Source organism: Hyaena hyaena, unplaced genomic scaffold (assembly GCF_003009895.1).
Source record: "Hyaena hyaena isolate Hyena2069 unplaced genomic scaffold, ASM300989v1 scaffold_738, whole genome shotgun sequence".
NCBI lineage: Eukaryota > Metazoa > Chordata > Mammalia > Carnivora > Hyaenidae > Hyaena > Hyaena hyaena.
Window position 1 is genome coordinate 359261 of NW_024081374.1, and position 27277 is coordinate 386537.

A 27277-nucleotide genomic window follows, 5' to 3' on the forward strand; every position below is an offset into this window, starting at 1 on the left:
GACATGAGTTGAAGTCAGACATTTAACTGACTGAGCAACCCATGCCCCTGAAATGGATTCTTAAAGTTTATCGAGATCCTTTTACATTTCTTTTTCCTTGCAATTTGATCCCAAACTCTTTTCACATGCCTTGAGCATATTATATTGCTATAATTGTTCTCCTTAATAAATACTTTCTAGTAATTAAATAAATAAGAAAATAACTTGTATGAATTTAAAGATAATCAGGATCATCATTCTTATCAAAAGCAAGGAACTAGTGTTGCCTGGGTGGCTCAGTCGGCTAAGCATCTGACTTCAGCTCAGGTCACTATCTTAATGATTTGTGAGTTCAAATCCCACTTTGGGCTTGCTGCTGTCAGTGTAGAGCCAGCTTTGGATCCTCTGTGCTCCAGCCCTCTCTCCTCCTCCCATTCTCATGTGCTCCCTCTCTCTCTTTCTCTCTCTCTCAAAAGTAAACATTAAAAAAAAAGATCAATGAGCTAATAGCTGATGAACTTTGATATTTAATAAACATAATACTGAATATGAACAGCTCTTCTAAATAGCAGCAAAGATGAAGCTAAGTAGTCAATATTTATTTGTAAGGCATCAATTGAGTCAGGAGAATTATAGCCTCTTATGACAGAACCATAGATTCTAAGGTTGAGAATTCTATTGAGTTGTTTTTCAATAATATAGAAGTAGACCATTCTAGCTCTGTATTATTTACATAGCTTCTTTTATTTCTCTGAAGCTTTTCTGTCTTTACTATCTAAGGCTAAATTTGTGTAGTACTTTGTTTTACAAAATATTGGTTTTTTTTATAAAAGCACAATTTGATTTTTGTCTACCCTGTATCAGTTTTGCTAATAATACTACCGTCTTCTTTGTGCTTTGACCATTTTTTAGTCCATGAGGTTCTTATGGGGCTGCTGTTCACAAAGGCAACTGGGTTGTTCAGAAGAGTTGTAACATAACTGAAGTCTGGCTATAATTGGGATGAACATACAACCTGAGATGAGTGAGTTAAAAGCTCTTGAAATGTGCAGACACTGGGAATATAATAAGTTCATGATAATTGTGTCAGTCATGCTCTCTTCCAAAAAGGTGACTCCCACCTTTAGTGGAAAAGAATGAGGAAACTAGACAGAGAAGCAAAGCTGATAATTTCAGAGAACTGATGTTTGATTACTTAATGTCTGATGTCGGTACCACCTCTAATCTTTCTAGGTAAATAAATTAGGGTAATTTCTTTTTTTTTTTTTATATTTTTTCTTTTATGTTTCTTAAGCTAATTTGAGTTTGATTCTTACCATCTGGAAACAAAATGTGAACTGACCTCATGAAATGGGCCCAACATGTGTGGGTTTTTACTAGCAAGACCTTGCTTCAAAGAAAGCTCTAAGTAAACAGGTAAATAGAATGACCCACTTTGTAGGTGCAGTCATTCTCCTTTAGTCAACCCTTGGCTTATTCATAGTGTGTTTACTTACAGAGTGGCAGAATAGGGTGAGTACAGAAGTGATGGTATGTTCAACAATATGGTTCTTTTCTCACCAAGACCAACCTTGTTATTGCCACTGCAATTTTTCTCAGTCATTGGTGTGCATCAGGGCCCTGAGATGAAATGGTGTTTCTATGAGATCAGCCAGCTACCTGGTTATAGGTCAACTGCATGGGGCTTTTTCTGTTTTACAAAAGTCAGCAATCTCTAGTCTCCAAAATATTTGTTTTCAATTTGTTTTTGTTTTCCTTCCTATATTGCTTCTGTTGGATCCATTACTCATAGGTTTATTGCATATTCTGAATATCATAACAATATTCCATATAAATCATCTCTTATCTTCTGACTTAGTTCACAGTGGAATGTGCAATACAGTGGACAAATGGCAGGTTTGCCTGGGTTTTTCATATGCCTCACTTGTAACAGGTTATAATTTATGATTATAATGATAATTATTTTAGTCGTGAAAAAAGAACTAAGTCAAACATATAATATGTAGGAAAGGATTGAAGAGAATGTTTGAAAACCAAGCCTTGAGATGAGCAGAAATCAAGGCAGCTCTGGTTTTATCTCTGGTAGGTGATGCTGACTGAATCTCTAGTGTACTTGTCATCAGAAACAGCTCTAACTAATTTTGGTTTCTGAGTGTGTTTGATTGTCTGTTTTTTCCCTGAGACTAAAATTTCTGGAGGATAGAATATGGTTGGTTTAGTTTGGGTCATGTGCCCACTTTTATGATCAGGTAGGGAGGAGTCCATTATCAGAAGAAAGAATATATTGAATATTAGCATCCAAGGACTGGACTGTGGTAGCTACTACTTTTGCTTTCTCAGTATGTTTCCTCTGTATCTCCTTCTCATACCTCCTGCCCATTCTCTGATAGAAAATCCATTCTCCTAGCTATGTGGTTGACTATATGATCCAAACTACTGGTAAACATATCTGGCTGCTACCAGGGTGATTTTTTTTCTAATGTCAGAATGATAACAGTCATTTTATCTGTCATATTGAAATATATTACCAGGTATAAAATCTTTCCTGCAAGGATAATTATAATGAAAAATATAAAACATTGACTTTGCATAATGAAAATGACATAGTGTTGTGAGTTTTATGCACTGTTTTAATTTCATTAATTTTATGGAGATGAGTATGGACCAAGGCCAAATGTTACTTTTGGTATAATATAGAAACAGATATTTTATAGTTGTTCAAATAGATTAAAAATAGGAGCAAAAGTGACTCTTTGTATGATACATAGAAACAAACATAGGCATGCCAACCTGAAGACAAACCAAAAAAACAACAATAACAACAACATAGCAGTTTAGGTTGTATTTAAATGTTTCACATGTATGTAATCAGAGATCTGATGTTTTAAATTCTTAGGAAACAAAATTCTGCCAGACACAGATATTATACCTACATCATTCTATACATTTTTCTTAAAGTAATTTATTATCTCAGTTTTGGAATTTTTGGCTTTATAGTCTTATGTCCCCCAGCCAGACTGTGCAAAACGGACTATGTCATTCATTTTTGTATCTCGTAACCTGAGGACGTAATAGCATAGGACATGATAATCACAAACTTAAAGTAAGAGCTTTGGCCTAGCGGCAGCCAAGTTTCATTACTGGATTTACCATATTCCAGCCAGGAAACCATGGATTAGTCATTTAATATAATCAAGCTTATTAAATTCTTAGCTGTGTTTTGGGAATAACATTGCCTCTTTAGGTAATGTGGGAATTAGGTGTGACAACTTAAGTATATTTCTAATCATAGTCTCCGGCATATAAATCTTAAATAAATTATAGCCAGTAACTTCAGTTATTCAGTAGATATTTGTGGATGATTAGGTGAATGACTTCTAAGCTCTTCTTGGTAAACCTGTGCTCTTTGTCAAAAGAATTACATCAATGAATGTAGACTTTTCCAGTATCTACAGTGCAAGAGCAACATCTAATATGTGTTTGATAGTGTGTTTTTTGAATTATGAACAATTATGAAAACTCATTGTTTTGTTGAATGAGAAAACATGCATACTACATAAAATATTTTTACTTGAAAAGAAGTCTCACAATTGAATAAACTAGGCAGAAGGAACTATTAATTTTTTTAAAAAGTTTAATGTTTATTTTTGAGAGAGAGAAACAGAGAGTGAAGGGGGAACAGCAGAGAGAGAACAAGACACAGAATCTGAAGCAGGCTCCAGGCTCTGATCTGTCAGCATAGAGCCCAACGTGGGGCTCAAACTCCCAAACCGTGAGATAATGACTTGAGCCTAAGTCGGATGCTTAACCAACTGAGCCATCCAGGCACCCAGGATCTATTGTATTACTATACAATGAAAATATAGTTTCATTGGTTATTCTGTTAACTGAATTAACAGATGTTCAAAATACTGGCAAATATTTTAATGCTGGTGGAGTTAATTGATATATTCATAATGGATCATCAATTGATGTGATTAAAATGCAAGAAACATGCTATCATTTTAAATGTCTCCTGATTCTATATGCTTCATCTCATGAATTAGCATTAAGTGTACATTTTTAAATTTGAGTGTAACAGTGGAAAACTGTTTAAGTAAGTCACCCATAATTGAATTTGATATATAGCATTTAGTTTTCTTGTTCTACTAGTCAGTGGACATTTTGGTTGTGTAATCATGAGAAATAATGAAACTCAAAATCTGCATGCATTTACCTACATTTGCACCAAGTGAAAACACTGATAGCTTGGAGAATTCAGAAGATAACCTGGTTTGCTGAATACAGTTACTGTCATGGTTACTATATATTGAGAAAGGAAACTTAATGAGAATAGAAGCTTCTGCAACTCTTTTTAAGAAAAATATAAATATAAATGATAGTGATAAGAAAGGTTTTAGTTTTGTTCTTGGATACTTCTGATAAAGAATCTGGAAATTTTCAAAATAACTATTACTTTGACATAAGAGTCAAATAAGAATTTGATTTTCAGATCACACCTCTGTAACTACTCTCCCCCAACTCTTAACCACTCACACCCACCTCAGTCACAGGGAAATGTCCTGTGTCTTTATTAAGGAAGGTATCATTTGTCTTTATTAAGGAAGGTATTATTTTACTATGAACCACCAGTGAAGGTGTTAAAATCAGTAACTGGTAGTAATAATGGTCACATTTATTAAGCACTTACTATATGCCAGGTACCGTATAAGTACTTTTCATATGTTATTTATTCATCATTAGTTGTGTGCCTATTAAGTCTTGAACTTAAGCACTAGGGATATAATGTTTAAAACGAAAAGGTGGACATTCATGTCCTCACAGAGCTTATATTTTATTGAAGGAAGATAGATACATTATGTCATTTAATCCTTTTCAACTTTATTACTTTGGCACCAGTATTATCTCTATTTACCACTGAAGAAATTGAGGCATGGAGAAGTTTGATCACTTACTTTAAGTAATATGGCTAGTTAAGGACTAAACCAGGAACTTAAAACCCTGCCGTGTCTTTCTCTACCATGATATTCTGTTTTTCCTAGTCTGCTGCTTTTTTTTTGCATTTTTTGCAAACGTAAATTTGAAAAAAGAAAAGTGGAGCTTATCTACCTGCCAGCATCTGTACCCACATACTCTGCCTTCATTATTTTAATACAGATGAAATCTCTAAGTACCACTCTGAAGCCAGTCCCTCTATTTGTATCCAAGATCCCTTTCTTCTTGTCTAGTTAAGGGCCTTGTTTTAGCAATTTTCCCCTTTCTCTTCTATTTTTTCCTCTCTCTATGGGATTATTTTTAATCAGAGGACATAATGCTATTATTCATTATAAAAGCGCGTGCGTGTGCGCGCGCGCGCACACACACGCACCCTATTTACCTTACTTTTCAGTTACTAACTGGTTTATCTCCTCTTTGTTAAAAGCAGAATTCTTCACATGTTATCTACAGTGACTACATTCCTTGTACTTCTTCCATTATTCTTAAAACCACTGGATTCAGACTGTTGCTCTCCAGTGAAATTTCTCTATCTAGAACCAGAGGCTTCCATGTTACTAAAGCCAATGGTCATTTGTCAGTTCACATTAACTTATTGACATTTGACACAAATAATAACTGTCTTTTCCTTGAAATTCCTTTTGTAGTTGGCTTCCAGCTAACTGCACTCTCCTGCTTTTCTATTTTACTGCTTTTTATCAGTGTCCTTTACCAATTTTTTTCTCATCTAGTCAACCCTTCTGATGACAGAATGATCCAGCACTCAGTCCTTGATAATTTCTTTTCTTTTTCTATATTCACTTATTTGGTGACCTCATTTAGTCTTGGGGTTTTAAATATAATTCTATATCTGCAATAGATTATAGCATTGCACTCAGTCATTCATTCTCTGTGTCTCTGTAGCAAGATATCACAGTTTTGCTCTTACAGTGTGACTAACATTGGATAATGCTTCCTTGTATATGGAGTATATGTCACTACTCCTTCTTTGGCCTGATCATGTGATTGACCGGGTTAGGCTGACGAAATGTGAGTGGAAATGACAGTATGCCACTTCTAAGCAGAAGCTTCATACATTAAATTCTTGCTGTCTTGTTTTTTCATATAAAAGAAGACTGATCTATCCCAGAACGAGATTCTTCTCTCAGCCAGAATGCTGGAATAAGAAAACAGAAACAAAAGTGCAGCATGAAGCCCATAGAGCTACCAAGAAGTAGTGTGAGAGAGAAATAATTATTTGTTTTTGTAACCTAATGAGATGTGGGGAATGAAGTTGTTACTGCCGCAGAGCTAAATAAAATACCATCAATGTGCTGATCATGACTCCCTAATTTTTATCTTTGGCACATCTTTTTTTGTATTCCCAAACTACATATCCAAATGTTTACCCAGTATTTTTAATTAGATGACTAGTAGACATCTCAGACCTAACATTCTTGCCTTTTCCCACCCAGCATGCTCCCATCCCCTCTCCTGTGGATGCCACTCTTTCACTTGCTTTGGCTGACAAAACATGGAATCATCCTTTATTCTTCTCCTTATCATCATTCCCACATTCTAATAAGGAAATCCTGTTAGCTCTACTTTGAAAATATATCCATAATTTTGCCACTTCTCACCACTTCTGTTGCTACTTTCTACTCTAAACTGTAATTATTTATTGCCTGGATTTAAAAGAACCTCCTTTCTACACCCTTATTCCTCCATAGCCTCTTTTCACTCAGCAGTCATATTTTAAAGTGAAAATTGATACTGTCTTTCTTTTGCTTATTACTCCGTATTAGTGGCCTATCTCATTCAGAGGCAGGCCAAAATCTTTAAAACAGCTTTTAAGTCACTGCCTGATCTTGTCTCATATTTCCTAATTCCTGCCTACTTTCTTTCTTGTTTATATCATCCAGCCCCACTGGTCTCTGGACCACACGAAGATCACTGTGCTCTGAAGATTTTCTTTTTTACTTGCTTTGCTTCTTGTCTTTTCTTTCCATTAGCCACATGTTTTACTGTCTCACTTCATTTAAGTCTTTGCTCAAATACAATCTTTTCAGTGAGGCCTTTTCTTCAATACCTAGTTCTAAATTATACACACTCATTATATAGCTCATTATTAGGGAACAGTGGCCATCCCCTTTGTTTTTTCTCCTTAGCATTTACCATTTGTTACATTACAGGACTTGCTTTGTTTCCTCCCCCTCCCCATTTTAATATATGCCATAACGCTACAGAAATTTCTGTCTGTTTTGGTCTTTTCTGTATCCACAGTACCTGGTATATAGTAGGTATAATAAGTACCTGTTAAATGAATATATTGAGGTTTTCTTGAATACTCTCATATAAGTTGTTATGAACTGAATATTTGTATCTCTACAAAAGCTCATATATTGAAACCCTAACCCCAACTGTGATGATATTTGGAGATGGAAACTTTGGAAGATAATTACATTTATATGAGATTATGAAGGTGGGGCCCCCATGAAGGGTGAATGTGTCCTTATGAGAAGAGACTGGACCTTATTCTCTCTCCCAGCATGTGAAAAGGCAGCAGTCTTAAAGCTAGGAAGAGAGCTCTCACCAGGAACCAAATTGGCCAGCACCTTGGTCTTGGACTTCCCAGCCTCCAAAATTGTAAGACATAAATGTCAGTTGGTAAGAAATAAATGTATGCCACTCAGTCTGTGGTATTTTGTTATAGCAACTCAAGCTGACTAGGATTTTGGTATTAGGAGTGGTTTGCTGCTGTAACAAATACCTTAACATGTGAAGCAGCTTTATGACTGGGTAATGGGTAGACCTGGAAGAGTTTTGAAGTGCTTACTAAAAATATGGATATGAAGGGTAATCCTGGTGAGGTCTTAGATGGAAATGAGGAATATGTCATTGGACACTGGAGGCAGGGTTAAGCTTGTTATCAGGTGGGAGAGAATTTGCCTGAACTGTATTCTAGTGTGGAAGATGAAATTTGGGAGGGATTAGATTGAGTATTGCGTTGAGAAGATTCCTCAGCAAAGTGTTGAAGGAGTGACTTGGTCAGATGCACACAGAGGGCCATTGAAGAAGATATTAAGCAATAGGAACTAGAATCTGAGGATATAGAAGATTCTCAGGCTACTCTTATGCAGGAACTGAGAAAGCGTGTTCAAAAGAGAATACCAAAGGTTTGGCTGAACTGTCACTGAATAAATAATTTATGGGATTATACGTGCAGAAACACTGCCACTTTGAACTGAAGGAGATGAGGATGGGCTTTTTAACATGTAGGTTAAAAGGAGAATAACAGTCTATAGCGCTTAACTTTAAACTAGGGGCAACTGGGTGGCTCAGTCTGTTAGGTGTCCAACTTTGGCTCAGGTCATGATCTTGTGGTTTGTGGGTTTGAGCCCCGCATCGGGCTCTGTGCTGATAGTTCAGAGCCTGGAGCCTGCTTCTGATTATGTGTCTCCCTCTGTCTCTCTCTCTCTGCCCCTCCCTTGCTCATGCTATCTCTCAAAAATAAATAAACATTAAAAAAATTTGTTTTTAACCAGCTAGCTATTGGATGGTGATCAAGAGAAACCCTAGATATGTGGGATAGAATTCTTGGAAATCCTTTTGTATTTTTGAAAGATCTAGGTAAAAGGTGTGCTTTGTCTCTTTTCTGAGCTCTCCCTGGGTGCATGGAGAAGTCCAAAGGCTTATTTTATTATTTAGTCTCCAGCTGCTGAAATAAAATCACTGGAAATCCAAGAGGCAGAAATACAAGAGACATTATTCCTCTTCTCTTTCATCTCTGTAACTAGTCAGTCACCAGATTCAGGACAGGCTAATATTTCTTGATCTTCTTCCCTTCTCTGCATTCCCATTGTCACTACCTTCAGATTTTAATAATTTACCACTGAGTCTATTTCAGAAGTGCTCATCTTGCTACCGGATCTGCCCCTTTTCCTATTACACATACGGTTACTTTTCTGTAACATTTAGATCATCACACTACTCTTTAGCTAAAATTCCTTAGTGGCCCCTCATTGCCATTAGGACTCTCATTGCCATCAGGACCTAGTTCAAACACCTTAGTAGGAAATGGGAAAATAATTCCAAAAAAGTTATGTTTTTGTCATCTTGTCATCATTACTTTCCTGTTTTATATTACATGCAAATTTCTTTAAAACCTAATCTTTTTTTTTTTTTTTTTTTTAAGTTTCCTTTTCTGATGCTGCAAGCATGGGCTTTGTCTGTCTACTTAAGGTAATCTTTAACTGCCCCATATATTTATAGAGCCAAGGGCACATGCTTTTCAACCCATCTACAGTTTTCTGTTGTCTGATTTCTCCAAAAGACTGGAAGCTTCATGAAGTCAGAAGTATGTCTTATTAATTATTTTATCTCCAGGGCACAGGAAAATTTCTAATATACAACAAATAGCTATTTAGATAAACATTCTTCCATTTAAATATTCTACTGTCTTTTCTAAAATTGCTGATTATTGGCATTCTCACCTTTTGACAGGGACTTGAAAAGAATGTTGGCTGTTGTTCTGCTTAGTGTTTGAATTTTCCACCACCATCGGTTCTCTTTGAACACCTCAGATAACAGGGATCTCACTACCTCCCAAGAAAGCCTGTTTCCTTATAAGATACCTTTAATATTTATAATCCTCCTCTCCACATTGAGCCAACATCTACCTCTAAAGTTCTGATTTGTCTTACTATTGTCCCATTGAACCCCGTTCACTTTTCTTGAGGACATCATAAATAATGAAAAGTTTTGGCTGTCTAGTTTCTTGCTCCTCTAACATATTTTACATTGTATGTGGAGAAAAAAAGACATTACTCAGGAGCTTCCTATTATACATCCATACATAATGCAGGGGATTGTTCATTACAATATGACCCAATTACAGAAAGCATTTAAATAACACATTTATTGAACAGTAAAAGATTATGCTAATAAAAGTAGTGCACAAAAATGTGCAATATATTTCAGGGAAATGTGCAATTCTAAAAACTGGGTATTATCCTTTCTATGATGAAAGATTTTGAAGTCATCCTAAGGTACAGTGACTTTTTACAGTTGCAGTAGAGCACCAAACTGAATAGAAAGGATTCTTGTGACAATATATGACTTTTCTGCTAAAATTTGGCTCCAGAAATCTTGATATTCTGGTTTGCAAAATATAATCTTTATAAGATATGCTTTTCATAACATACTATAAGTCATATTTATACCTTTTCTATAAAGAATCTAACTTGTTTTTTCTTAGTCATTATCTTAAATAATACCAAACAATCTGACTAGCAAACGTAATATACTTGCAGTTTATTTTCTTTTAATTTTTTTTTTTACTGTTTATTTATTTTTAGAGAGAGACAGAGACAGAGAGAAAGAAAGCATGCCTGAGTCGGGGAGGGGCAGAGAGAATGGAAGACACAGAATCCAAAACAGGCTCCAGGCTCCGAGCTGTCAGCACGGAGACCAACGCGAGCCTCAAACCCATAGACTGCAAGATCATGACCTGAGCCAAAGTCAGATGCTTAACCAACTGAGCCACCAAGGCGCCCCAACTTGCAGTTTATTTTTAAATATCAAGCATTATCGCATATAATGTCTATACCTGAGGTAATTATGTAGCTAAAGTAACAAATCAGAATACTAAAACTTATGGAAACTTAATTTTATTTCAGTAATATGGGAACATCAGTTATCTGTTTGAAAATTAAATGGTGCATCTTTATTTATATTTAAAGAAAATATAAGCTGTCTTATATGGTGCCCTATGTTTCTGAGTGAATGACTTGCAATGTGAATTGAATAGTGAAAATTTAAATCTTACATTTGATCAAATCTCTGAAAAATTTAAATTGGTTCCGGGGCGCCTGGGTGGCTTAGTCGGTTAAGCATCCGACTTTCACTTAGGTCATGATCTCGCGGTTCGTGGGTTCGAGCCCTGCGTCGGGCTCTGTGCTGACTGCCAGCTCAGAGCCTGGAGCCTGTTTCAGAATATGACACACACTCTCTATCTGACTCTCCCCTGCTCACGCTGTCTCTCCCTCTATCTCCTAGAAATAAATAAAATATATATATTTAAAAAAAAAATTAAATTGGTTCCCTTTTGGAGAATCAGAATCAGTCCTAGGAAAAATGTCCCTTTACCACTCCCAAGAGAGGTTATTATCAGCTACCGTCTTTATCCACCAATAATGAAATTTGAGGGGAGGAGAGGTTCAGGTAAAATATTTTGAGCTTTCAAAATGGATAGGGGCACCTGGGTGGCTCAGTCGGTTAAGCATCCGACTTCAGCTCAGGTCATGATCTCACAGTCAGTGGGTTCAAGCCCCGTGTAGGGCTCTGTGCTGACCGCTCAGAGCCTGGAGCCTGTTTCAGATTCTGTGTCTCCCTCTCTGTCTGCCCCTCCCCTGCTTGCTCTCTGTCTCTGTCTCTCAAAGACATAAAAATTTTTTAAAAAATGGATAGAGAGATGAAAGAAGAGCAAGGTGTAAACTACATCCCGAGTAAACTACATATAGCCATTAATACCAACAAATGATACTTTGCACATGGAATTAGAAGAAATAGGGGCGCCTGGGTGGCTTAGTCGGTTAAGCGTCCGACTTTCGCTTAGGTCATGATCTCGCGGTTAGTGGGTTCGAGCCCCGCGTCGGGCTCTGTGCTGACTGCCAGCTCAGAGCCTGGAGCCTGTTTCAGTCTGTGACTCCCTCTCTCTCTGACCCTCCCCTGCTCAAGCTGTCTTTCTCTCTGTCTCCTAGAAATAAATAAAAATCTTTAAAAAAAAAAAAAAGTAAAAAAAGAAGAAATAGACAAATCTACCAGTGGAAAAAGAATAAGTGAAATATCACCTTCTCTTTTGTCAAATAATTCACTTTGTGCCTTAGTAAGACTACAAAAGATTTAGAGTGGAAAAGTGGTGACATGCATCAAACTCTAACAAAATGAGAGCACTGGAGTACTACTAAGTATAATCAGACAGGGGGTTAGTATAATTTATCTGAATTTGAGGACAAGGTCAGGCAAATTTAAAATCTAGCACTGAATCATTGAAAGTAGCCAAGGATAGAAGAACCAGGTCCTGAGATATTGCTAAAGCAAGTTGGGAAGTGGTATTTTCAAAGAGAATCACTTGCAAAAATTGGAAATACCTTCCAAGAACAGAATAACAGTTATTTTAAAACATTAAAAGACTGAACCTCTTGACTGAAAAATAACCACAGAAAGCATAACTTAACCAATTCCATATCTGACTTTCTAGAAAGAAACTGATGATGAGCCATCCATGGAATTGTGAGAACTAGAGCTTGAGAGCAAAAATCCATGTTAGCCCAAAGAGAACAACAGAATGAGGGAATTATGATAGCACAGACTTCTAGTTACTGTAGTAACTGTTTTCAGTTACTATAGTGTTTTCTGAATTGTAAAATTTAGTCATTGTCTGACTGAAGCATCTATCTTAGTACAGACTGCTGTAACAAATACCATTCACTGAGTAGCTTATAAACAGTTCTGGAGGCCACAGTCTGAGATCAGGGTGCTTGCGTGGTGGCGTACAAACCAACTTCTGGAGTTTAGATCACCAGCTTCTCACCATGTCTTACATAATGAACAGGACCAGAGATCTCTCGGAGCCTCTTTTATAAGGCACTAATTCCATACATAAGGGCTCCACTTTCATGATTTAAGCACCTCCCAGAAGCTCCGTCTCCAAATACCATTTCCTTTGGGAGTTAGGATTTCAAAATAATGGAGCAGTGTAGGGAGGACCCAAGTATTCAGATTATAGCAACATTCCTCTAGATAGCTATTTTTTAATGTATGTTTTTTTGTTTATTTAGAGAGTGACGGAGGGACAGAGAGAGAGGGAGACAGAGAAGAGGGAGACAGAGAATCTCAAGCAGGCTCTACACTGTCAGCATGGAGCCTAATCCATGAACCTTGAAATTATGACCTGAGCTGAAATCAAGAGCTAGAAATGCAACCACCTGAGTGACCAGGCGCCCCCCTAGATAAAAGTCTTAAAGAAGCAAGCCATAGACTGAATATAACTTCCAGATGTGTTTTGTTTACCCTGCACCTTATTTAGAAACTAAATCTACCCCAGGGGCCCTGGGTAGCTCAGTCAGTTAAGCATTGGACTTTGGCTAAGGTCATGATCTTGTGGGTTGTGAATTCAAGCACCGCATCAGGCTTTGTGCTGGCAGCTCTCTCTCAGCTCATCTTTATTTCACTCTCACTCTCCCCCTTCCTCACTTGTGCTCCCTCTCTGTCTCTTAAAAATATTTTTAAAAGAAAGTAACTAAATCTACTCTGAACTTAGATACAGTGCCTCTTTAAAAATTAGATCTGGGGGCACCTGGGTGGCTCAGTCAGTTAAGCATTTGACTTTGGCTCAGGTCATGATCTCACAGTTTGTGGGTTGAAGCCCAGTGTCAGGCTCTGTGCTGACATCTTAGAGCCTACTTCAGATTCTGTGCCTCCCTCTCTCTCTGCCCCTCACCCGCTCATGCTCACACGTGCTTTCTCTTTCAAAAAAAATAAAATTAGATGGAAATCCAGCTCAAATTCCAACAAGGTGCAAAAGTCAAGTTCAATTAAAGAACATTATTTCATTGGTAGCCCACCATGGTTTCCAACTGTCCCCTGACACTAAAGCTTAGTATTTGTTCTCATTTTTTGATCATGCTTACACCATGGGTTTTCTTTGTAATAGTAGGAGAGTATTTCTCTGTGGCTGTGACTCAATGGAAAATCGAATCAGCTTACAAATGGACATCGTATTTCGTATGTTTTAAGAAAACAGAGAATACATATATTTTTGTTGAAGTGTAAAAAATGTCAGCCTGATTCTTAAGAAAACCTTCAGCCTATTTGCCCCTTTTCTGTTATTTTTCTAGTGTATGTGGACATTTAAGTCATGCCTTGTGCTCTGTATTCAATAATCAAAAAATTTTTTTAAAGCTCACCACACAAACTCCTTTGGTAATGTGGTTTCCTGGAGTCTCTGCTTACAGGAGATAGGTACTCTGAATACAATAGGCCATAGCACTAAGTCTCTTTGTGTTTAAGACTGTGGCTTGGACAATATGGTTTGAATATCTGAACCTAAACAACCTACATAAGGTGTGAAGACGAAGATCAGGTACTGGATTGTGATCACTACATTTAAACCCCTAAGGTAGCTGACTCTTCTGTTCCTTTTTCTTTTAAGTGAAAAATACAGGGGCGCCTGGGTGGCTCAGTCGGTTGTGTGTCTGACTTCAGCTCAGGTCATGAATTCACCATTCATTAGTTCGAGCCCCACATCAGGCTCTGTGCTAAGAGCTCAGGAGGGCCTAGAGCCTGCTTCGGGTTCTGTGTCTCCCTCCCTCTCTCTCTCTGTCCCTCCCCAGCTAACAGTCACTCTTTCTCTCAAAAATAAAGATTAGATGTGTGTGTGTGTGTGTGTGTGTATTTTAAAAATGCATTTTATCGTTTTGAATTTTTTCATGTCAATATTTCTGAAATTTATCTAATTAGTGTATAAATTTAATGTGGCACTATTTTATTTTTAAATCTCTAAACAAATGTTATCAAGTGGTAGCATCTAAGCAATGAGGAAATTAAGTAAAACTCAATGCCTTAATATATACACCTAATTATCCTAAATTGCAGACAAAAATGCTAAAGAATTCTGGCATAACAGCAATTTGAAAAGAACAGTTTAGGAAAGGTAATCTTTCAGATCACTTTAGTTGAATCACATAGGTGGTTGCCAACTCCCTGAATGAAGCTGACATGAGTGTGTTGTCGTTGGACATATTTTTAATTCAAAACTATTTCTTGTGTTCTCTAATACCCTATAAGAGTCTGAATTAACTTTCCTTATGTAGTCAACTTATACTCATGATACATAAAGAGATTCAGAGATGCGTAAGTAAAACCTATGTAGAGAGTTAATTTGTTGCAGAAATCAGCAGTTTTCTGTTAGTTTGGTGTACCTGCATAAATGCATATATGTTTATAGATACATATATGAATATAACTTCAAATAAAATGATATTTGAATTCTCAGGTTTTTTCATCCTTAGTCTGTATAATTGAAATTTTGATTTTCTTTTTAAGAAATCATATAGACCATAAACTCTGTACTTGCCTTGTGCTGCATTTCTTGCCTCTTAAGTTCATAAATTATGACTTGGCAGGGGTGTAAATATGTAAGGTCTGACTAAATAAGGACTAAATTTGGTTGAATTATGATCATGTTCATAAACTCTGATAGAAATGTCAGGAGCAGCATAAGAGACCTTATTTTTTACATGAAAGTGTAAATGTTGTAATCCTCTGGAAAATTTATCAAAGAGAATTTTAGGACCAACTAGACCACTTGACTCACCATTGGTAGGAATAGGATTCTATCCTTGGATCTAAGGCCATCCAACACAGAGAACATACATGCACACCCCCTCACACCCACATACACACAAATAGGGAAATGAGAAATGTCTTTCTTTCTAAGTTCATGAAGTTATACTCCTTTTAAAAAAGGGAAATTGACACAAGCCATTATATACTAATAACGTATATATAATGCATATATATGTATATAACACATATATGTATATTATATACACATATATATGTCCAAATGATATGACATATTAAAACTGTGATGCATAACTCTCCTTACTCCCTCTTTTCCTTATCCTCTCCAATATGGCCCTATGTCTGGATTGTTAGCTTTACCAGAATTCATTCATTCAGCAGACATTTATTGAGAACTTTTATATGTCAGATACTCCATAGGAGCTAGGAATTCAAATATGAATAAAAGAATTATTGTTCTCAATAAGTTTATCATAAACTGCCCCAGGGAGGTGCAGAGACCGTGCTGGATATGGTGGAGAAAGTGCTGGAGGAAGAATGGAGGTTCGCTTCACTGTCCATGCTTGTGTGCAAAAGAGTGGATGTAGAAGTGCGCCCAGAAGACGTGGATGATGAAAGGGTGTTCTGCTGCATCGATAACGTGCTGCTCTGTTGCGTGCTGGGAGCGTTTGCACTCTCCTCACCATGGCTCAAGCCACCCAGGGGGGATGAGTGTTGACTGGCTGCTGTCAGCAAGGAGGCTGCAGACACTGTGTCGCTGAGAGGGGAGATGCCAGAAGTGGAAGGTGAGTCAGATTTCACTGCAGAGCCTGTAGCACCTTCAACAGATTGCATGGTCTGTAACTGTGTGGCCTACACAGAGCTAAAGCCATTCTTTGCCCGAGTCAGGTCCTTTTGGGGTGGTGAGGAGATGGAGCTAGGGTACTGTCGAGTCTGTGCGGACCTCTGTTCATACAGAGAGCCCTGAGCATTATTTTGGGAGATATAGGTTGTCAACTGAATCGAACCGCTCTGATAACTGGACTCCTGACTCTGGTTAGATGAAATTGTAGATGAAGATTCACTGGCCGTGCTGGTATAGAGGCTACTTGGAGCCTGGCTTGAAGAGGCTCTCGTGGTGGGGGTGGACTCATAATCAGAAAGGACAGGTTCTGACCCAAACTGCAGGTTTAGCCCTGAGATATCTGCTGAGCCAGGCATCTCCACAGCCAGAGCAGGAATCTTAGAAGTCAAGGAGGCCTTTTTCTTCTGTGGTTTCAATTTCTGCCGAGCTGGCTGAGCGCTGGAGGGCTGGTTATCAGAAGACCCGGGAGACATCTTTGGGGCCGAGGTGGATTTGCTCAACAGAGAAGAGGGCAGTGGAGGTGGCCACTGTAGGCAGCTTCTCCTGAAGGAACACCTCCATCATGGTTGAAGATGGGGTGAAAGCCTGGCATTTGGTGAAGGGGTTGTGTACTATGGAGTCATTCAGGTTCTTCAAATCGTACTACACCAGCAATGGGGACTGGGAGGTAGAGCCTCCTCTTGGGAGAGGAGGTGGTGGTGGTTCTGGACTGAGAACGCTGTGCCGCCAACTGGGCCAGGGCCTGAGCCCTCTTGAACTGCTCCAAGAACTGAGAGCCGGTGGTGCTGCCTCCTTTGGCTTCGCTGACATCACCAAATCCTTTCCCCAACATGCTCAGCACACTGTGATGAGAGAACGAATTTCCCGGAGCAGGCTGTGTTGTGGTGCTCTGCTTCAAATTACTGAACACCGGAGGCTGCTCAAGAGAAGGAGCCAGAGATGGACAAGGAATGTTAATAAAGTTTGGTATATATCATGATAGTGCTAAGAGCCCTTCGTCCCTCTGCTGGGCACCATTGTTACTTGGTGGTTCTCCCATTAAACTTCTTATAAGTCATTTCTCCTTAGACCACAGTAGTCATTATTATCTTTATTCACATATGAGGAGAATGAAGCAAGGAAAGTTTGCAGCCTATCCAAAGTCACAAAGTTAATCAAGTTGCAGAGCTGAGACCAGAATTTTGCACCCAGGATCATGTTGTTCATATGACTATTTGTAGTCTCACCAATGTGATTTTTAAAAATACAGACAATACACAGATAGATGACAGTTCTGATGAAAGGAATCAGTAAGGTGCTTTAAAGGATGATGGAATTTTTAGGCCTCTTATAAGTCACTCTGCTCAACAACTTCTGACCTATAGTTAGAATTTCTGATTTCTCCTGGGTTTTCTTGATTTTTAATCCTTAATATTTCCAAAGGTCTGAGAAGGGCATAACAAAAAGCAATTCATCATGTCGGCCAGCAGAGATCCATATTTCCCTAGGGCAAAGCAATGAACCTTTGAGTTTCAAAGAGCTTGGGATATCAAGTCCAAACATTCAGATTCAGGCATAAAACTAAAAGGAATGAAAAGCCTCTTAAAAAATGCATTCTCAGCCTTAATTCTATTCATACTTCCTCAGCAAGAAACCGTGTACTATTAACACCTACAGGAACAGTTCAGCTCTTTCCCCTTTCCTGGGACCAGGAGAACACAGTAGGCATGACTGAACAATTAGAGCAATATAATCTATATGTGGAGGGAAGAGGAGACCAAGTACTTAGTAAAGGCCATTTCTAATGTGCCTCCGGAAGCTGTGCCAGCCCTTTAATGGATACCTTGGCTTCATGAAAACAGCAGGAAACTGTACTGCACTCCAGGTGCTACCATTTAGGTGGCCCCTGCTATTGGTTCTGCTGACAAGTACACATAGGAGCAGAGGCTGTTTTTCAGGGAACTCTGGCTTCTGCTGGCATTGCATCCTTTTTAAGACCTTTTTTACTCACTTAAAAAGGCTCTGATTAAGAAAAGGCTGAGGCCTTGCTAAGTGAACACTTAGCTTGATATGTAACTCACCTGCCTTCCAAGAAGTTTTCTTGCGTTTGATTTGCAGGCAGCTTACATGACTGAAAAATTAAGGGCCAAGGTGGTTTTAAGGGTCAGAAGGAGGAATTCCCTAGCTCAGTTGGAAGACATATTTTACTATAATTCTCTGTGTACTCACCAGTGTGTTTCTGAGTTCTCTTCCAGGCATTTGAACATATCAGAAGCCTTTTTGTGGGTGTTTTTTTCTTTTTCTCTCTGCTGAATTCAAAATAACTTTCTCAGATTTATCTTTTTGTTCAGTAATTCTCTCTTCAATTGTCACTGCCATTAAACCCATGCATTGGATTTTTAATTTTATTTTTACAAATTCTACTTGGTTCTTTTTCAAATCTTCTTAGTCATTCTTTATAATTTCTTTTTTTTTAATGTTTTATTTATTTCTGAGAGAGAGCATGAGCAGGGGAGGGTTAGAGAGAGGGGGAGACACAGAATCTGAAACAGGCTCCAGGCTCTGAGCTGGCTGTCAGCACAGAGCCCGAAGTGGGGCTCAGACCCACGAACTGTGAGATCATGACCTGAGCTGAAGTTGGACGCTTAACCGACTGAGCCACCCAGGCGCCCCTCTTTATAATTTCTTAATCACAGAATCTATTTTAAGACCTTCAAAACTTCTTTGTAATAAATATTTATTACAGAGTCTGTCTCTGATAATTCCATTATCTGAAATATTTTATTATTTCTTCTGGATCTTACCCTTGGTGCCTTGTTTTCTTTGTATTTGGTAATTTCTTTGTGAACTCATTTTCCTTAGATTTTTTTGTTGTGGGAATCCTCTGAGATCTCGGATAGAAGTGTGTTCTTCCGGAGAAGATTTACATTTACTTGTGAGTTTAGGGTCTCTAAAGTATATTCTTGACTTGAGGGCTTTCAGACTACCAAGACAGTGTGAAATAGGGCTGTAAAACCTGCAGGAGGGATAGTTGGTGGCTCCAAAATCTTAATCATCATTTTTAACCAGTGTTCTCCAGGCACTTTCAGGGTTTAAGATAATTCGTTTTCTTGTGGTTTTATACAGAATGGGTTATTTCTGGTCTACCCTTTCCCTGAAGATACAACCCTTTGAAATCTTAGTTATAAGAAGACAGGTTTCCTGCCTTGGACAAGTTTGGGTTTTGGTTACTAGTTTCAACACACAGTGAAGCCATGAAAACTTAAATTTGAGTTCAGTTTTGAGGAAAAGATCTCAGAAAAAATGCTGATTAAAATTCCTGTATTTGGGTTCCACTATCACTGAACCTCTTCTTTGAGAATATACATATTTCTATGTGTTCTGCCACATTACTATAAGTAGAAAACTTAATCAGAAATGCACTAGAAAAGAGATTTGGACCCATACATAGCTATTCTTATAATTTACTCACTTTTTTTTTTTTTTTCTGAGGTAGAATATCTTTTTATTCTTTTCTCCATGTAATTTCAGCTTTGTTATCTGCACTTCTCAAGATTGGAAAAAATGAAACTCTCATCATTTAAAATAACCACACAGACTGTTTGCATGTTTAGGCACTTGACAGTATGCAGAGACATGAATTGACTGTTAACTAACTACTGCCCAATATATGGCTAAGATAATGGCTAATTGAGAAAGAGAAGGAGACTGACTTTCCAAAGGCCATGCCAGCCATCCACTTGTCTAGATTTTCTGTGCTCTCTGACTCTCAGTTTAGAACATTAGAAAGCAGTGTATGTATACTAGGTTATCTTAAATTGCTGTAAACAGATTTTCACTGAACTTTGAATAAATTAACTCCCAGTTTCTATAAAACAGTACTATAAGAAATTATTATATAATGAAATTACAATGAAGTATTGTACTTAGCAAGTAAAATCCAGAATCTCTTTGAGGCGTGCAAGGTTCTGCATTACTGGCTCTTGTCAACCTTTTCTGACAACCTTTTCTGATAGCTTCCCTCCAATTCACAATGCTTTGGTCACACTGAGCTGCTTTCAGTTTCCACTTCAGGACCTCCATGGGTGTTGCACTTTCTTCTTTGAATTTCCTTCCCCCTCTTCTACTGGAATATTTCATTCTGATCATTGTATTAACTCACGCTGTCTTTTCCTCAAATAAGTCTTTCCTGCCTAGAGAATATTAGCATTACTTTTCTATACCCATTTTATAATACTTAGCATTTTTATAGAATTTATAACATTGTGTAATTATAAAAGATTGTGAACGTTCCATGATTTGCTCCCCCACTGAGTTGTGTAAGCTTCACAAGGGCAAAGAATACTTTTGTTTTTTTTTAACTGCTATTTCAGTAAATACTCAGATTTACAGATAATAGCATAACATAAAATTTTTGTTTTTGTTTGCTGTAAAAGGAAGATAACTGATTTCCGTGTTTGTGATAGAAGTTAAAAGATAATAAAATACCGATGTAAGAAGGGGATTCTAAAGTAGACATACACATATTAAATGGTGTACAGTGAAAAATTTTCACCTACAGCGAAAAATTCATATGCTGTATCCTTCACTAAAATTCCAAATGATGAATGTCATAGAGCAAATTTATTGCTTTTGAGTAGTTGAAACAATTAGGGAACATAAAGATGATCTCTCTGAGAACACTTTGAGCCAATAACAGAAGAATGAGTTAGAATTTACTGTGTGAAGTCAGAGGAGAAGAACAGCAGACTTGGTAGAGAGAAGGAATAAATGTTCCAGAAACTGGTGGAAATCCACATGTAACTAGAATGCAGAAAGTGAATAGATTTGTGTGAGATGTTGCTGGTTTAGTAAACAAGGGTCAGAAAAGCCTTATAATAGGTCACTGTTATGGACTGAATGTTTCTATATCCCCAGAATTCATATGTGGAAGCCCTAGTCCCCAGTGTGACTATTTTTGAAGATAGGGCATGTGAGGAGAAGATAAAGGCTAAGTCAGCCGTTGGTGGGGACCTTCTGCTAGGGCAGGTGCCTATATAAGAAGAGAAGGATGATACCACACTTGCTCAGTCTCATGTGAAGACAACAAAGAGGCAGCCATCTCCAGGCCAGAAAGAGAATTCTCAAAGGAAATGGAACCCTGCCAGATCTTGATCCTGAGTTTTCTAGCCTCAGAACTGTGAGAAAACAAAATTCTGTTCAGGCTATGCAGTCTGTGCTGGTTTTTTTTGTTTTTGTTTTTGTTTTTTTTTTTGTTTTGTTTTTTTAATCGTAGGCCAAACAACCTGGGCAGTCATGTCAAAGATGTTAGTCTTTATCTTAAAAGCAGTGCATTACAATGTCTAGTGATTATGTGACCACTAAAGGCAAATCATTAAATATATGAATATAAGTCATTTGTTTTTGTTCCTTAAAAAAAGAAAAGGAAAAAAAAAGAAGCTATATTGTGTGGTGCTTTGTCCTAACCTAAAACAATTTGGCTCTTCAGCCATTATAAGGTTATTTTGGTAATATTTGTACACTCTAATAGTTTGAGTGGGTTGTGTGCACAATAGACCTTGATGTTAGATTGTATTAAGATGAAAGAAATTCTTTGATATGGAATTCAGTAGAAAGAACACAGGTTCAGGCAATGTCCTAAGCTACTTTAGCACACTTCTTAACATTAAAACAAGGCCAATCTTATTCTTCCTAATAGCAGTAGCAGCCAGATAGATAGTTGAATTTGATAACAGAATTCTGAGAAAGAGCCCAAATTTCCATCAACTGATGAATGGATAAAGAAGATGTGGTTTATATTCAATGGAATACTACTTGGCAATGAGAAAGAATGAAATCCTGCCATTTGCCACAATGTGGGTGGAACTTGAGGATACTATGCTAAGTGAAATAAGTCAGAGAAAGACAGATATATGTTTTCACTCATATGTGGAACTTGAGAAACTTAACAGAAGACCACGGGGAAAGGGAAGGGGAAAAATAGTTTCAAACAGAGAGGAAGGCAAACTCATAAAAGACTCTTAAATACAGGGAACAAACTAAGGGTTGATGTGGGAGGGTGCGGGGAAGAGAGGAAAATAGGTGATGGGCATTGAGGAGGGCACTTCTTGGGATGAGCACTGGATGTAGTATATAAGCGATAAATCATGGGAATCTACCCCTGAAACCAGGAGCACATTGTATACACTGTATGTTAGCCACTTGACAATAAATTATATATTTTTTAAAAAAGGATAACAGGAGCGCCTGGGTGGCTTAGTCGGTTAAGCGTCCAACTTTCACTTAGGTCATGATCTCGCGGCTCGTGGGTTCGAGCCCTGCATCAGGCTCTGTGCTGACTGCCAGTTCAGAGCCTGGAGCCTGTTTCAGAGTCTGTGACTCCCTCTCTCTCTGACCCTCCCCTGCTCACGCTGTCTCTCTCTCTCTCTCTCTCTCTCTCCTAGAAATAAATAAAATATTAATAAAGGATAATAAATTAAAAATAAAAAAGGATAACAGAATTCTGTATGCAGCAAAGAAACTTAGGACCAATGCGACTCTAGATCTAAAGGGCTTTTCTCAGTGTATCAGGCAGCTATGCTTACCAGAGCCTCAATCTTTATTTATGCAAAAGCATTAGGTCTGATATAACCTTTCTAGTTAACCATGTATGTTAAATAGTAGTCATCTTATCAATAAAAAATTATTTCTCACATCCCTTAGGTTATTAACAAACCCTCTGATTTATATTTCTATAGTTAGGTTTCAGGTACATATGTAAACCGTTGCTGAAATGTGGATTTCTGGTTGTGTTTTTTAAATTCTAACAACTCCTTGTTAGAAACTAAAGTTAATTTATTCCCATGAATATCATAATATTGAAATGGTATCATTATATTGAAATCATTTTAGAGCACATCATCAGAGTATATAACAAAGGTTTTTCAGTGTAAATGTTACACAGTCATGTTTCTGCATATAGAACATCAGTTGTGAAGAATGATTCAACATAAATAAATGAATAAAGGTAATAAATCACATTAACAGAATGAAGGATACAACTTATTGTCATCTCAATACATTTAGAAAAAGCATTTTACAAAATTCAACATCTTTTCATGATTAAAAGAAAAAATCAAGAAATTGTATAGAGAGGGATTATACCTCAACATAATAAAGGCCATATATGGTAAGTGCATAGCTAACATATTCAGCACTGAAAGGTTGAGTTTTTCCTCCAAGATTATGGAGAATACAGGCGTGTCCATTTTTTTTAATTTTTTTTTTAATGTTCTATTTATTTCTAGGAGAGAGAGAGAGACAGCGTGAGCAGGGGAGGGTCAGAGAGAGAGGGAGTCACAGACTCTGAAACAGGCTCCAGGCTCTGAGCTGGCAGTCAGAACAGAGCCCGACGCGGGGCTCGAACCCACGAACCGCGAGATCATGACCTAAGTGAAAGTCGGACGCTTAACCGACTAAGCCACCCAGGTGCCCCTGGGCGTGTCCATTCTTACCACTCCTATTTAACATAGTACTAGAAATCATAGCCAAAGCAATCAAGCAAGAAAAAGAAAAGGCATCCAAGTGAGAAAGGAGGAAATAAAATTATCTCCATTTGCAAATGACATGATCACATAGAAAGAAAACTTTAAAGACTCCATAAAAAACTATTAGAACTAATTAAGTCTGCAGTATACAAAATTAGTATACAAAAATAATTTGCATTTCTGTGCACTAACAATGAACTTTTGGAAAGAGAGGTTAAGAAAACAATTTTATTTACAGTAACATCAGAAACAGGAAAATTTTTAGAAATAAATTTAACCAAGGGGTGAAAGACTATAACAAAAGCTATAAGACATTGATGAAAGAAACTGAAGAAGACACACATAAATAGAAGTTTTCCTTTGTTTATGGCTTAGAAGAATTAATATTGTTAAATTGTCCATACCATCAAGGTAATCTACAGATTCTATGCAAGCCTTACCAAATTTTCACAGAAGTAGATAAAAGCAATCCTAAAATTCATATTAAAGCACAAAAGATCACAAACAAGCAATTTTGAGAAAAAAGAACAAAGATGGAGGTTTTATACTTCCCGATTTAAAACTGTATTACAAAGCTATTGTAATACAAACAGTAGGGAACTGGATGAAAACAGATACATTTGCCAATGGAACCAAGTAAAGAGCCCAGGAATATACCCACATATAGACAATCAATTAATCTTTGCCATGGGCACCAAAAACATGCAATAGGGAAATATCTCTTCAGTAAATGATATTGGGAAAACTGGCTATCCACATACTGAAGACTAACACTGGATCCCTATCTTACACTACTCATGAAAATTAACTTGAAATGGATTTAAAGACTTAAATGTAATACCTGAGACAGTAAAACTCAGTAAAGAAAACACAGGTAAAAGGCTCTTAGACATTGATCTTGGCAACGATTTTTGGATTTGATGGCAAAAAGCAAAGTAAACAAGTCAGAGGTTATCAAACTAAAAAGTTTTTGCACAGCAAAGGAAACAATCAACAAAATGAAATTCAGTCTACAGAATGGGAGAAAATATTTGAAAACTATATATCTGATAAGGGGTTAATATCCAAAAAATATAAAAAAGAAACCTACACAACTCAATAGGAAAAGAATCAACCTGACTTAAAAATGGGCAGATGACCTGAATAGATGACAGTTTACCAAAGAATACCTCCACATGGGTAATAGGTACGTGAAGAGGTACTCAACATCAGTAATCAACTGTGAAATGCAAGTGAAAACCACAGTGAGATATCACCTCCCACCTGTTAAGATGGCTGTTATCAAAAAGACAGGATAACAAGTGTTTCCAAGAATGTGGAGAAAAAAGAACCCTCGTGTACTCTTTCTGGGAAAGTAAACTAGTATAGCTATTTTGGGAAGAAGTACAGAGGTTCCTCAAACAATTAAAAATATCAAACAATTAAAAATAGAACTACCATATGACCCAGCAGTCCCACTTCTGTGTACATAGCCAAAGGAAATGAAGTCAGTATCTGGAGATATCTGCACTCCTGTGTTCATTGCAGCATTATTCACAAGACTTGGAATATCTGTATTTACTGACAGATAAATGGACAAAGAAGAAATCTGTTGGGGTACCTGGGTGGCTCAGTCAGTTGAGTGTCCAACTTCGGCTCAGGTCATGATCTCGAGGTTCATGGGTTCGAGCCCTGCACTGGGCTCTCTGCTCACAGCCAGCTCAGAGCTTGGAGCCTGTTTCAGATTCTGTATCTCTGACCCTCCCCTGCTCGCTCGCTCTCACGCTCTCCCTCTCTCTCTCAGAAATAAATAAAACATTAAAAAAAAAGAAGAAAATCTGTTAAATATTTGGAATGAAATGTAACTCAGCCATAACAAAGAAGTAAATCCATTTGTGACAGCATGAATGAACTGGACAGTATTATTATGTTAAAAGAAGTAAGTCACTGGGGTACCTGGCTGGCTCGGTTGAACAGCCAACTTCCACTAAGGTCATAATTTCATGGTTCATGGGTTTGAGCCCCGTGTCGGGCTCTGTGCTGACAGCTTGCTTGGGACCTGGAGCCTGCTTCGGATTCAGTGTCTCCTCTCTCTGCCCCTCCCCACCTTATGCTCGGTCTCTCTCAAAAATAAATAGATGTAAAAAGAAATTTTTTTTAATGTCAGATGGAGAAAGACAGATACCCTATGATCTCACTTATATGTGGAAATATAAAAAACTGGACTCATAGAAACAATGAAGTAGTGGTTTTCAGGGTCTGGGAGATAGAGGAAATGGGAAAATATTGGTCAAAGGGTACAGACTTCCAGTTCTAATGAGGTTCTGATATGTGCCATAGTAAGTGTACCCATAGTAACTATTGATTTTGCAGATATTACATTATCTTTGAATTATCTTTTGAATATCTTAGAATGTGAATTAGGAGATATGAAGGAAGTTTCATGTAGTGTCCCTGAATGAAGAAAATGATTTATATGTGGAGATACAATTTGGGAGTTATCTAGTTGCCCATGATAATTACTGTGGCTTGGAATAGGTAGAGACCATATAAAGTGAAAATGAAGGGGAAACCTATGGCTGAGCCATTAAGAATTTCTACATTAAGGACCCGCAATAGCAAGAGGAGTTTGTAAAGAAGAAATAGCCATAGAGATAGAAAGAAAACTAAGGGAATAGCATAGAAACTGAAAAGAAGAGAAGCCTTCCAGAGGAGGGATGCATCACTGGTGCTATTTTAGCTGCAAAGTCCAGACAAGTGATTTGACATGTCCACTTTAGAGGCAAGAGAGGCCATTAATGACCTTTGTATTACCTATTTATATAACATGATTAGGTGGAAACTGGATGGAGTGTAAGAAGAATGGATGGTAGATGAGGAAATGGCCAGGGTTCATTTAGTAGTTGTCTGAAACTGGATCCCCTTTTCTTTTCTTTTCTTTAAACAATTAAGTGCATTTATTTTATTTTTTACTTTGTTTATATATTTAAGTATATATGTATGTATGTATTTAAAATTTTGATTCCAGTGTAGTTAACATACAGTGATATATTAGGTTCAAGTTTACATTTTAGTGTGATTCAGCAGTTCCATGCATTTATTATCCAGTGCTTATCAAACTTAAATACTATTTCACCCATCCTCCCACCCACCTCTACTCTGGTAACCATCTATTTGTTCCCTATAGTTAGGAGTCTGTTTTTTGGTTTCTCTCTCTCTCTCTCTCTCTCTCTCTCTCTCTCTCTCTCTCTCTCTCCTATTTTCTTTGTGTTTTTCTCCAAGTTTTTATTTAAATTCCAGTTAGTTAACATACGGTGTAACATTAATTTCAGGTGTAGGATTTAGTGATTCATCACTTACACCCAGTGTTCATCACAACATGTGCCCTCCTTAATACCCTTTACCCATTTTACCCATCTGCCTGCTCACCTCCCTTACAAAAACCCTCAGTGTGTATTCTGTAGTTAAGAGTCTGTTTTATGGTTTGCCTCTCTCTTTTATTTTCCCCTCTATGTTCATATATTACATTTTTAAAATTTCACATATGCATGAAATCATATGGTACTTGTATTTCTCTGATTTAGTTTGCTTAGCATTATGCTCTCTAGATTCATCTATGTCCTTACAA

The 27277-nt window shown here is 37.5% G+C and overlaps 1 protein-coding gene and 1 pseudogene across 6 annotated transcripts in view; one reads left to right on the forward strand and one right to left on the reverse strand.

Moving 5' to 3' along the window:
* The window catches only part of LOC120220950 (cytochrome c oxidase subunit 7B2, mitochondrial), a 123226-nt gene that overhangs the window by 76897 nt on the left and 19052 nt on the right, over positions 1-27277 (forward strand). The gene's annotated exons all lie outside the window — the stretch shown is intronic.
* On the reverse strand, positions 15793-17111 carry LOC120220951 (annotated as a pseudogene).